General features: G+C 43.3%; 1 protein-coding gene across 6 annotated transcripts in view; it reads right to left on the reverse strand.

The window, feature by feature from the left end:
* ERBIN (erbb2 interacting protein) overlaps positions 1-12110 on the reverse strand; it is a 116066-nt gene that overhangs the window by 69655 nt on the left and 34301 nt on the right. For all 6 annotated transcript variants that reach the window (XM_027671377.1, XM_027671375.1, XM_027671378.1 and 3 more), the window contains exon 3: positions 8638-8697. The gene's annotated coding sequence lies outside the window, so the exon portion shown is untranslated. The remainder of the gene's footprint in view (positions 1-8637; positions 8698-12110) is intronic.

Here is a 12110-nt window from a genome sequence, read left to right on the forward strand (position 1 = left end):
AGGGAGAGAGAGAGAGGAAGGGAGAGAGAGAGAGGAAGGGAGAGAGATCACCAGTCCTGGTTCCAGCACTGATCCAGCAGATGGGGTGTCCAGGGTTCTGGGGGCGTCCACACACCTGGGCTTGGTGGTGGTACGTTTTTATACATAAGCTTTCCCTGCCCTGGAGATAAGTGTCACACTTTCTGTGCTAATTAGTTATCATGCACAGTGTGTTCTTCTAGACCTTTCTGGAAATGTGTCAGAGGGCTTTGGGGGTCTTCGGTGGTGTTGATTTCCCCCCTACAGTCCATGCCCGCTTCTTCACCTCATTTCTGTGCCTGTGCTGTATGGTTTTGTGCTTACCTCCAGGACCTAGAACAAGGAGATTTGTCCCAGAAAAGTGCTGTCCTACCTCCAAATGGCCCTCTTCTCCAGCCACATCTTGTTCTTTCTCACAGCGTGTTACTGCCAACAGTCCTTGGCTGTTCTTACCAACAGTCCTTGGTTGGCTCCATGGCTATCCTGCTACTGGTGTTTGAGACAAACACATTAACCTCTTATCTGCTTGGCTTCTACAAGGGGGCTGCAGGTGTGACTACACCACATGCAGAAGCTTCCTAAAGCTGCCACCAGCTAACTAATTGCAGCTGGCTCCAAGATGGACCCACTACTGGCCAAAGTGGAGCAATCTTAGTAGTCCCTCTATGATAACATATTTAAGGAACCATAAAAATCAGCTGCACAACAGCCAGGGGAGAAAAGTGACAATATGCGTGAGATAACCCTGCAATCACCAAGGTCAGTGAAGGACAGGGAAAAGGTGCTCCAGGCACCAGAGCAGAGATTGCCCTGCAGACGATGGAGAACCCCATGCTGGAACAGGTAGATGTTCAAAGGAGGCTGTGACTGTGTGGGAAGCTTGTGCTGGAGCAGGCCCCTGGTAGGACCTGTGGCCCCGTGGAGAGAGGAGCCTATGCTGGAGCAGGTTTGCTGGCAGGAGTTGTGACTCCATGGGGGACCCACCCTAGAGCAGCCTGTGCCTGAAGGGCTGCACCCAGTGGGAGGGACCCACACTGGAGCAATTTGTAAAGAACTGCAGCCCGTGGGAAGGGCTTACTTCAGAGAAGTCCATGATGGACAGTCTTCTGTGGGAAAGACCCCACACGGGAGAAGGGGAAGAATGAGAGGAGGAAGGAGCAGCAGAGACAGCATGTGATGAACTGGTTGGAACTGCCATTCCCTGCCCCTCTGCACTGCTGAAATCAGGAGTTAGAGAGGTTTGGTGGGCACCTGGCAGCCAGTCAAGGCCAACCCACCACATAGATACAGTCCACTGTTGTTACAGTAGATCTGATAGTATTATAGTATTTGTATTGCCACATTCTATTTCAAGGACAGTCTTTAACTGAAATGCAGCAATTATTCAATATCCTTGTAAGGCTAGGCCAACACATCAATAAGGCACAGGTATATGAGAGTGCAGGTCTGTAATTCAACCATCCTGATATTTCTTAGGGAGACAAAATGGCAAGACATATTACAGAAACATCCTTAGCAAAAACGAAAAAAATATGAGAAAAATTACAGAGTAAGTTTACAGTAAAAACTAAATTTTAAAATGTTGAGATACCCAAGCAATTATAATTTTAACCTTTTTAAAATATTTATATTGACGTTTCATATTAACATATTACTACATTACTACACTGTAATACACACACACTGTCACAACACAATTGCAGCCCAGATAGTTGCAAGTATGTTCTCACACATTTTCGTTTGGTCTTTTCCTGAGACAGTTTTAGAAACTAACTTCCATCTGGACAGCCAATCTATCCAAGTACGTGCCACTATAACATTTCCTCTGAAGAATGGTTTCTAATTGGATACCATTAACAATGATGCAATTAGCATTAGATCTGAGCTTCATTTTTGATGTTTGACTTGATTGCATATTCTTTGGGTGCATATTTGTTGTGTTACTATGAAAATCTTAAGAGGAATAAACTGATTTTTAAAACCACTGTGCTTGAGTCTCATTCACTTCTCCACAGACTATAAACAAAAAAAAGAAAAACAAACGCCATATAAATGCAAGGATTTTTACTATGGTAAACTGAAGTTTGAAGGAAACTGCAGGAGTCCCATCAACCTTCATGGAACATACAAAAAACCCAAGCTTTTTTAAAAGCTGTGATATCGATATTTCAGTATGTCAACACTGATGTTTTCAAATGGCTAAAGAATTCCTTTACATTATGGAACTGACAAAGTTCGGATTTAATGTTTCTCATTTTTAAGTTAATACATAGCCAGGAACATGAAATATTTATCCCAAAAGGATACTGAAGTGCACTCCACTCCCACTAGCCCCTATATCCCTTTTTTTAAAAAAATATGCAGTAGAAATAATCACAGCTACTGTATAGCTAGTAATCACAGCTATTTGGTACAGCTAGCTGTAACCAAGCTACTTCAGAACTCCTTTGCTTTCAGAATCCACTAATTTCTACATTAAATAAATCCATTTTCTGTTACTGTTACTGTGAAAAAAGATCCATGGAAACAAACGGGTCAAGTTCCCGGCTTTCTATACAAAGAAAACAATGGAGACTAAATACACAGAGCAACCAGATTAAGAGATGGTAAGCTTCTGAAAGAGCTACAAAACCATATTAAACCACTTATGTTTCAGGTTTAGTCATTTGAGGCATTACATCTGTATCTACCGTACAAGTAAATACTGTGTATCACACTGTCCACATCTATTCAAACAGAAAGGAAGAGATAATGTCTTAACTCCTCCAGTTAACACAGTCAAAAGAGATGAGTCAGCATAGGGGAAGTGAAGGGAAGAGGCATCGCTAGTCATTTGCCCATAGGAAGCAACAAACCTTAGGGAGCAGTAACCACAGCTGAGGCAATCCAGCAACAGCATAGATTATTAGTTCAGTGGAGAATGCCAAAGCACACAAAGCCTACAGCATTGTAGGCTACACAAAAGGCTGGAAAACACAAGCATGTGCTACATGCTTCTATCTACTGAAGCATATACTGTTTGTAGCAATGCCAAATAAAGTATGTAGAAGATTTTGTATCCTTTAAACTGATATTTTATAGTCTCAAAATTACAGTCATTGAAGAGTCAATATTTATTAGCATTTCCACAATCTGAGCAGCACTATTAATAAAATCAGAGCAGATGGAAGCTGCTCTCATATGTTGTTGGGGGTTTTCTTCTGGGGCAGGAGGAATACTGGGCAATAATGATTCCTCCACAGGAATTCATAGAGAGATTCTAAAGACAAAATATTCTATTGGGCATTCTTTTTATTCATGAAAAATACTTGCCTCTACAAATCCTTACAATATAAGGCAAAAGCAACATAGTACCATCTGCACTGGCACAATTTAATAAAGAAAAAGCTGATTTTGAACATTGTTTTTTCATAGAGCTTTGAACAGCAAACTGAACTTTGTCTTGTATAATTGTTAATACTTTTCATGTTCTTACGTATGCTCTCTAGCTAAAAAATGTTAACCCACCAGTAAGAGAGAAATGACATGATGTGATGTATGCCTAGGCTTTAGATCAGCAAAGGTCCCCCTCCAGTGCTGCATGCGCGCTCTGCGTCCGCGGTTTGGTCCACAGCCGCAGCTGCAGCATGAGAGGGGATAGAGATGGGTAGCCCTGCCGGCAGTTGCTGCACGCCCACGGAGAAGGAGAGGGCAGCTTTGGAGCACACAGAGGTTTGCCCTTCCAGGTTTGGGGGGGAAGGGGGAGTACAGGGGGAAAGGGAGGGGAAGGGAGGGGAGGGGTATCGAGCGGGCCATGGGGGTCCTCTGATTGGCAGGAGGGAGACTGGGGCAATCCTGTGTGAAGTGTCACAGGTGAGCAGTGCGCCTGAAGATAACTGGTAACACAGTAGAGGAAGGATATGGTCAGGATGGGTAGTGGGGTTCCTTTAGAGTGATGGGGGTCCCAGCCAGACTGGGGCCTTGAAAGGCACTCCAGCCTTGAATGGGTATGAAGGCCAGAACGGTTGGTCGGTCTGTTTGTCTTTTTGTTTTTGGCTCACCTGCGGCTACTGCCCAAGTTCCGCATATTCTGGATATATTTGCTTTGCTCTGTTACGTCCTGAAAGGGTGGGCAGGACAAAGGGTTGTTCCTGGGTATCTCCTTATGATTGTATATAAATAGGTGATAGTAAAGTAGGAAATGAAAGACTTGCACAAATCGTTCTAGCAGGAACGTAGCCTGTGTGCCCCTATATGGTTGCAAGCTATGTTGGCAATGGTACATGCCTTTGGTAGGGTCGCCCATGCCAGACAGGTCAAAACCGTAGGACTAGATACACTACGTTCTTGGGCAGGATGAGATTGTTAGCCTTCTGGCTAGGAGAAGGACAACTCTCATCCCAAACCCGGGCAGATGGAGCTCGCTTAGCCCTGTAAGGCCATCCATCTAAGAGAAGGTCACTCTAATCAAACCTACGTCCTGAGGACCTCACTGCCACCGTCCAAGCTCGCTTGGCCCTGGCAGACGAACCTCAGGATTAAAGGGTGGGTTCAGTTCCACGCATACTGCACCCCACCTAAAAATCCATTGCACAGGCTTGAAGGCTTTACCTACATGCAAAAAGCCCTGTAGCAACGGGCGAGGGTTGAAACGGCAGGTGAAAGGTGCACTGGGAGCCGCAGACTCAACCCTGCATGCAGGCGGTTCAGGATATTGGTCATTTGAGACTGACCGGAGATGACGGTCTCTTGGGGCAGCACCCTGAACGACCAAGCAGCCTTTTCAAGGACAGCACTGCTTGCTCCACTCAGAGAGGGGCCTAGAAAAGGTGGCCTAAACAAAGCTCATCTCCACCTTCACCCGGTTGGTTAACCGCAGACCAACGGGCATCTTCTTCCAATGCGGTCGCACAAAGAGCAAAAGACAAAGGCATGCACCTGCCTCCAAAGGTGTACCTAAATTAACTCTAGCATGTTGGAACATCAGAACCATGCTCGATTCTGCGGATAGCGGACGTCCTGAGCAACGTTCTGCCCTAATTGCCCATGAACTGGTTCATCTCAACATTGACATTGCTGCTCTCAGTGAAGTCCGCCTTCACGAGGAAGGCAGCCTCAGAGAACATGGTGCCGGTTACACACTCTTTTGGTCAAGTAAGCCCAGAACCGAAAAACATCTCTCAGGTGTCGGCTTCATGATCAAAAACTCTATTCTTCCCAAACTTGAAAATCTGCTGACAGGTCACTCTGACCGCATTATCTCCCTACGCCTTCCACTCCACAACAACAAACACGTTGTCCTCTTCAGTATATATGCCCCAACTCTCCAAGCTGACTCTGCTGAAAAAGATAAATTTTACGCTGACCTGCGCCGCCTTACCCAAAAGGTGCCTGCAGGTGATAAGATCATTATCCTTGGTGATTTCAACGCCAAAGTAGGTAAGAATTTTGAAGCATGGAAAGGCATATTAGGCAAGCATGGTGTTGGAAACTGCAACGATAATGGTCGACTTCTGCTAGAATTCTGTGTGGAGCAACAGCTCACCGTCACCAATACCATCTTTCAGCAGAAAAATAGTCCGAAGACAACCTGGATGCACCCCAGATCTAAGCATTGGCACCTCATCGATTATGTCTTGGTACGATGGAGAGATGTCCGCGATGTCCTCCATACTCGCGTGATGCCCAGCGCAGAATGCCAAACAGACCATCGGCTTGTGCGCTGTAAACTTGACTTCAATCTCACATTCAAACCTAAAAGGGGCAGTATCCCAAGGAGAAGACTCCAAGTCAACAATCTCCAATCAGCCACAGTAAGAGACAGATTCCAGGCTAACCTTCAAACTAGGCTTGAAAACCATTCCACACATTCTGCAGATTCCTCCCCTAAATCCATTTGGCACCATATTAAAAACAGCATCCTGCAATCCTCCGAAGAATCCTTAGGGTTCTCCTTCAAGAAGAACAAGGACTGGTTTGATGAAAACAATCAAGAAATCCAGGACTTGTTGAGGAAGAAGAGAACCGCCCACCAAGCACACCTTGCACTGCCATCCTGTCACACAAGAAAAATAGCCTTTCGTCTTGCATGTAGCAAGCTCCAACAGAAACTCTGTGACATCCAGAACAAGTGGTGGATCAATCTAGCTGTAAAAACTCAACTATGCGCAAATGCAGGTGACTACAAAGGATTCTATGAGGCCTTGAAAACAGCATATGGGCCTACATACCAGGTCCAAAGCCCTCTACTCAGCGCTGATGGAAAAACGCTTCTGACAGATAAAACCTCCATTCTGAATCGATGGTCTGAACACTTTCAGACTCTTTTCAGTACCAACCATGTAGTCCAAGACTCAGCTACTCAGTCCATCACACAACAACCAGTAAAGTATGAACTGGATACTGCCCCCACTTTAGGAGAAACCCTCAAGGCCATACAGCAGGTGAAAATCAACAAGGCAGCTGGGGTTGATGGAATTCCACCTGAAGTCTGGAAACATGGGGGCCTTGCACTCCATGCTAAATTTCATGAATTTGTGGTGCACTGTTGGGAACTAGGCCAACTCCCACCAGACCTTTGTGATGCAGTCATCAGCACCTTGTATAAGAAAAAAGGAATTAAATCAGATTGCTCAAATTACCATGGTATTACTCTGCTCTCCATTGCTGGCAAAATCCTGGCAAGAATACTCTTGAACAGATTAATACCCACTATAGCAGAAGAAATTCTACCTGAAAGTCAGTGTGGTTTCAGAGCCAACAGGAGTACCACAGACCTGGTGTTTGTTCTCAGACAGCTACAAGAGAAGTATAGAGAACAGGTCTCTATGTAACCTTTGTCAGCCTCACCAAGGCCTTCGATACTGTGAGCAGAAAAGGTCTATGGGAGATTTTGGAACATTCAGGATGTCCCCCCAAGTTCCTTAAAATGATCATATCACTCCACGAGGATCAGCACGGCCAAGTCAGATACGGCAACACACTTTCTGAGCCCTTTCTAATAAAGAACGGCGTGAAACAAGGCTGCGTTCTCGCTCCTACCCTATTCACAGTCTTTTTCAGCATGATGCTCCAAAGGGCCACGGCAGACCTCGGTGATCAGGATGGTATCAGGATGGTATCTACATTCGATATCGTACTGATGGAAGCCTATTCGACCTAAGGCGACTGAAGGTCCACACCAAGACCTTAAACCATCTTGTCTGGGAGCTGCTTTACGCTGATGACGCCGCCCTTGTTGCCCACACAGAAGCAGCCCTGCAGCGTTTAACATCCTGCTTTGCAGACGCTGCTGAGCTCTTTGGGTTGGAAGTCAGCTTAAAGAAGACAGAAGTTCTTCATCAACCTGCACCTCAGGAAGTCCCTCATCACCCCCACATCACCATTGGCCAATCAGAGCTCAAATCAGTCCAACAGTTTAATTACCTAGGCAGCCTCATCTCCTCGGATGGTAAGATTGACAGGGAGATAGACAACAGGTTAGCAAAGGCATATAGTGCTTTCGGTAAACTCCATAAAAGAGTATAGCGTAATAAACACTTGAAGAAAAGTACAAAGATCAGTGTTTACAGAGCCATAGTGCTGTCTACTTTCTTATATGGATCTGAATCATGGGTCATCTACCACCACCACCTGCGTCTCCTAGAACGCTTCCATCAACGCTGCTTCCGTACAGTCCTAAACATCCACTGGTCAGATTATGTGACTAATACATCTGTTCTAGAACAAGCAGCAGTCACAAGTATTGAGGCCATGTTGCTGAGAACACAGCTGCGTTGGGCAGGACACGTCTCCAGGACAAAGGACCACTGCCTCCCTAAGATCTTGCTTTATGGTGAACTTGCCACCGGCTGCCACATGAGAGGAGCCACGAAGAAAAGATACAAGGACTCCCTGAAACAACATCTCAGCCTTGGCCACATTGACCACCATAACTGGTCTACTCTGGCCTCCAGTCGGGGGGCCTGGAGACACACCATCTGTAACGTTCCTGATGCTTTTAAGAAAGCTCGCAGGATCACCCTTGAAGAGAAAAGGCAACGCAGAAAGAATCGAGCCTTGCAGAATATACCATCTAAGGAGTCTTTCTGCTGTGCCTTTTGCAACTGGACATGTTTATCTCGTATTGGCCTTTTTAGCCACCAACGTGCCTGCAACAAACGTAGGTAGAGCCCTTCCCAAATCTTCGTTCGCGAAGCCTAGCCATGATGATGCAGATCGGCAAACCAGAAAGTAAAGTAAGAGGCCCAACAGGCATTTTAAGCATTTTTTCAAGCATCTTTCATCCAAGTTTTTGAAAAATTGCTTATCTTTTTTAAGAACTAAAATAAAAAAAATTAAAGTTCTCAAGCCAAAATACTTAATAATGTTCATCAAGTTTTAAAACTGAATTATTTTCCTTTTCCATATATTCCCCTTTCTATATATATACACAAATATATGGAAATGGATATAATTCACTTGGGTCTTCAACAGATATCCAGAACTAAAAAAAATTGTCTTTGAAATAACATGAGAGAAGATGCAGAATAAAATTCAAGTGCTCTGAAAGTGATTATAACAAAATAGAAATAAAGAAGAGGATTTCTATTTCAAGATATTGTGCAGTTGGTCCAGAGAAAATAAAAATAATGTACTTACCACTGTGTTACTTTTTTCTCCCTGCTGCTTCTTCTTCCCTGAGCTTTCAAAGTCAACATTCTGTTTAAGAGAAAGTTACATAAATTTTAGTCAACTCTATCATACTAGATAAGAACAAAGTGATGTTATATTGTATTGGATATGTATTTTGCTTTCAAAGTTTTGGTTTTGTTAAAAAGAAAAGCTGTACATGTGTGTGAACAAGAACTTGAATATTTCAGAGTACTTGAAAGACTTTTCAAGACAGTAAAACTGCACATATACTTTTGAAGGAGATAATTCTTTTATGTAGAAAACATTGCCTTTTTTATCCTACTGTTTTTTTAAAGCACTCTGTCTATAAAGTTGTTTCATTTTTACTCCTTTTATAATTACAGTTTTAAAATATTAAATATCACACAGATTTCTTCATACACAATTCTGAAGAAAACTAAGAAAAAATACATCAAAAATTAACCAAACATAAAAAGAGCACATTTTTGCATTATTAACTTCAGGAATTTTTTAGAAAGTTGCAACACATAAGGCATAACAGATCTCTGACACTAGCTTCACTGAAGTAGGACAACTATAAACAAGCAAAAACATCCAGTGCGTTTGACCGAACACACTCAAAATTAGCAGCTGGACCTATGGAAAGGTTAAATTTTGCCTCTAACAAAGACAGAAGTAGAACATATCTTCAGAGGGATTAAATGTCACTGTGGTCAGACAGATCATCTAACTGAGCACAAAGTCATGTAGAACAGCCAAGAAGCTAAGTCAGGCAGGGTATAATTTTTCAAATTTGCAGTACACAGAAAATAATTTAAATTGTGGGGATCACAAGTAGTAGCTTCATTCAAAGGATTTACCTGTAAATGGAACTGTATTTCATGCCTTTCCAATAAAAGCAGAATCAGCCCACCATGAAATCATCATAAGAGTGGGAGGGACCTCAACTAGTTCAGATCACCACCTTCCTACTTGTTTTGCAGAAGTGACTTTGGATGAGCAGTGAGAAGTTACCCTCAAGGTAACAATACCTAATGAAATCCTATTGAACTGTGCTCTAGCACAGGTTATCAGTCACATCAGACTGAGTCTCAGTATTCTGTCAGGTTTCTCCAACCAAAAAGGCACAATAGAAAAGCCCTAGCACTCAGCTTAAAGGATGGGGAGAGTATTTGGAGGAACTATCATGTGTTCCTCCTGTTTTTACTATTTTTTAAGTATAACCCAACTGCTGCTAGAAAATGCTTAGCAGATGGGCTGCTGGACTCTCCCAGCACAGCTGTTCTGATCACTGTACCCCGAAGGTTGCTCATATCTACACGAACAAGCATTTCTTGTTCCATCTACATATTTCACTTCCAACTTACCACTGGCTTTAGCCTGTGGAGGGTGGAAGCAAGGACAGGTAGCCTGAGAGAAACAGAGATTGTCCAAGCAGACAAGGATCAGGTTAGGAAAGCTAAAGCACTGATAAAATGAAATCTGGCCAGGGCATCAAGGGCAACAAGAAAAGCTTCTATAAGATGGCTTCTTTGCCACCCATAGGGAGCTGGACAAACTTGAGAAGTGGGTCCATGTGAACTTCATGAAGTTCAAAAAGGCCAAGTGCAAGGTGCTGCACTTAAGTGTAATCCCAGATATGAATACAGACTGGGAGAAGAACTCATTGAGAGTAGCCTTGTCGAGAAGGACTTGGGGGTTCTTGTGAACAAAAACTGGACATGAGCCAAGAGTGTGCACTTAGAGCCCACAAAGCCAAAGGCATCCTAAGCTGTATCTGAAGAAACATGGTCAGTACATTGAGGGAGGTGATTCTTGCCTCTCTTCTCTGCCCTTGTGCCACCCCATCAATAGTGCTGCATCCAGAACAAGAAGAAATTCTTTACTATGAGGGTGATGAAGCACTGGAACAGGTTGCCCAGAGAAGCTGTGGACACCCCATCCCTGGAAGTGTTCAAGGCCCTGTTGGATGCAGCCCTGAGCCACCTGAACTAGTGCCTGGTATCTCCGTCCATGGAAAGGGGTTAGAATTTGATGATCTTTAAGGTACATTCTAGCCCAAGTCTTTCTATAACTTCTACGATTTCTATAGATATGTGGGTGATAAAAGCAAGACTAGGGAATATGTGGGCCCTCTCCAGAGGAAATGGGAGACCAGGTTACCTGGGACACTGAGAAGGCTGAAACAATGAAGAACTACCAGCTGTAGGCAAAAATCAGATTACAGACCATCCAAGGAACCTGAAGGTGCCAAAGCCCATGGGACCTGATGAGGTCCTGAGGGAAGTGGCAAAGGAAATAGGAGGGCAGGTAAACCACAACGAGCTCTTCATTTCAGGAAGGGTTGGAAATAAGTATCTTAAACATTCCTTGTTTCAGAGACATTTCAGGCAGCCTTCAGCCCATGACAACCATCCTCCATTCTGAATACTGAAAATAGTAAAAACTGCAAATTATTTCTTTAACTAATTCCAGAAGAGTATTGCAGAATCCAGATTATCTGTGCTTGTCCTTAAACACCCATTCATATTCAGTAAGAAAGTATGTTTAGCTAAAAAGACTTTACATCAATCAAGATTATCCATACTAGAGACTAACACTAAGCAGAAATGGATCTCACGCTGCACTACTAAAATCTATCTTGTAAACCAAGAACAATTTTAGGGCAAGGAAACCAGTTATATTTTTTCCTTTTGGAGCTGGGATCAGGAAGAGGAGGGGTTCCAAAGCCAACTGAGGAAGTGCAACTGTATGCACAATCAGTATCACTGTTCTCATGAAGCAGGATTTGCCTGCACAAGGATGCCAATAATCATAATTTTGTTTTAAGTATCAGGAGAGTATACACAGATGTGCATAATCATTTCATACACAATGATAAGAAATAAGTTTTACTGTCAGTGGTTACTGGCAAGATTCTGATTCAACCACAACCTGCTACACTGGTGAGAAATGTGTGCCTTACAGTGAGCTAGATTTGAGCAAACAAAATAACATATGATTTTGACTGAGGAAACAAAAGATAAACACAGCTGGGAAAATATTTATCCCTAGACAGTATACCTTTTGAAATTAAACAGATATTTTGCACAAAGTAGAAAGGTCTACAGACCACAGACAGTTTAGTTAATCTCGGATTCCCCACCTGTGGAACAGGGAGGAGTGAGAGGGGAGGACCAAGGAGTCACAAAGGTTTCTCAAGAAAAAATGAATCTTACTTTTCCTGGAAGCAGATGCTGTCATCACATCTCGCTGTTTCTGGTGTCTGAACCAAAGCCAGACATTTAGAGTGAAGCAAAGAGACAATGTCTCATTGACAAAAAATCTGACAAGTTTCAGGAGCAGCACTATCTTTTTACTGATCTTGGGTGGACAAATCTAAGATGTTAATAATGAAACATTATTTAAGTGGCACAAGACTGACATACTTGAGGATTTATTACCTCCTAGGACCAATTCTGTCACAGCTGCTGACCATC

This window comes from Neopelma chrysocephalum, unplaced genomic scaffold (genome assembly GCF_003984885.1).
Source record: "Neopelma chrysocephalum unplaced genomic scaffold, ASM398488v2 Primary Assembly neopelma1_97102, whole genome shotgun sequence".
Taxonomy (NCBI): domain Eukaryota; kingdom Metazoa; phylum Chordata; class Aves; order Passeriformes; family Pipridae; genus Neopelma; species Neopelma chrysocephalum.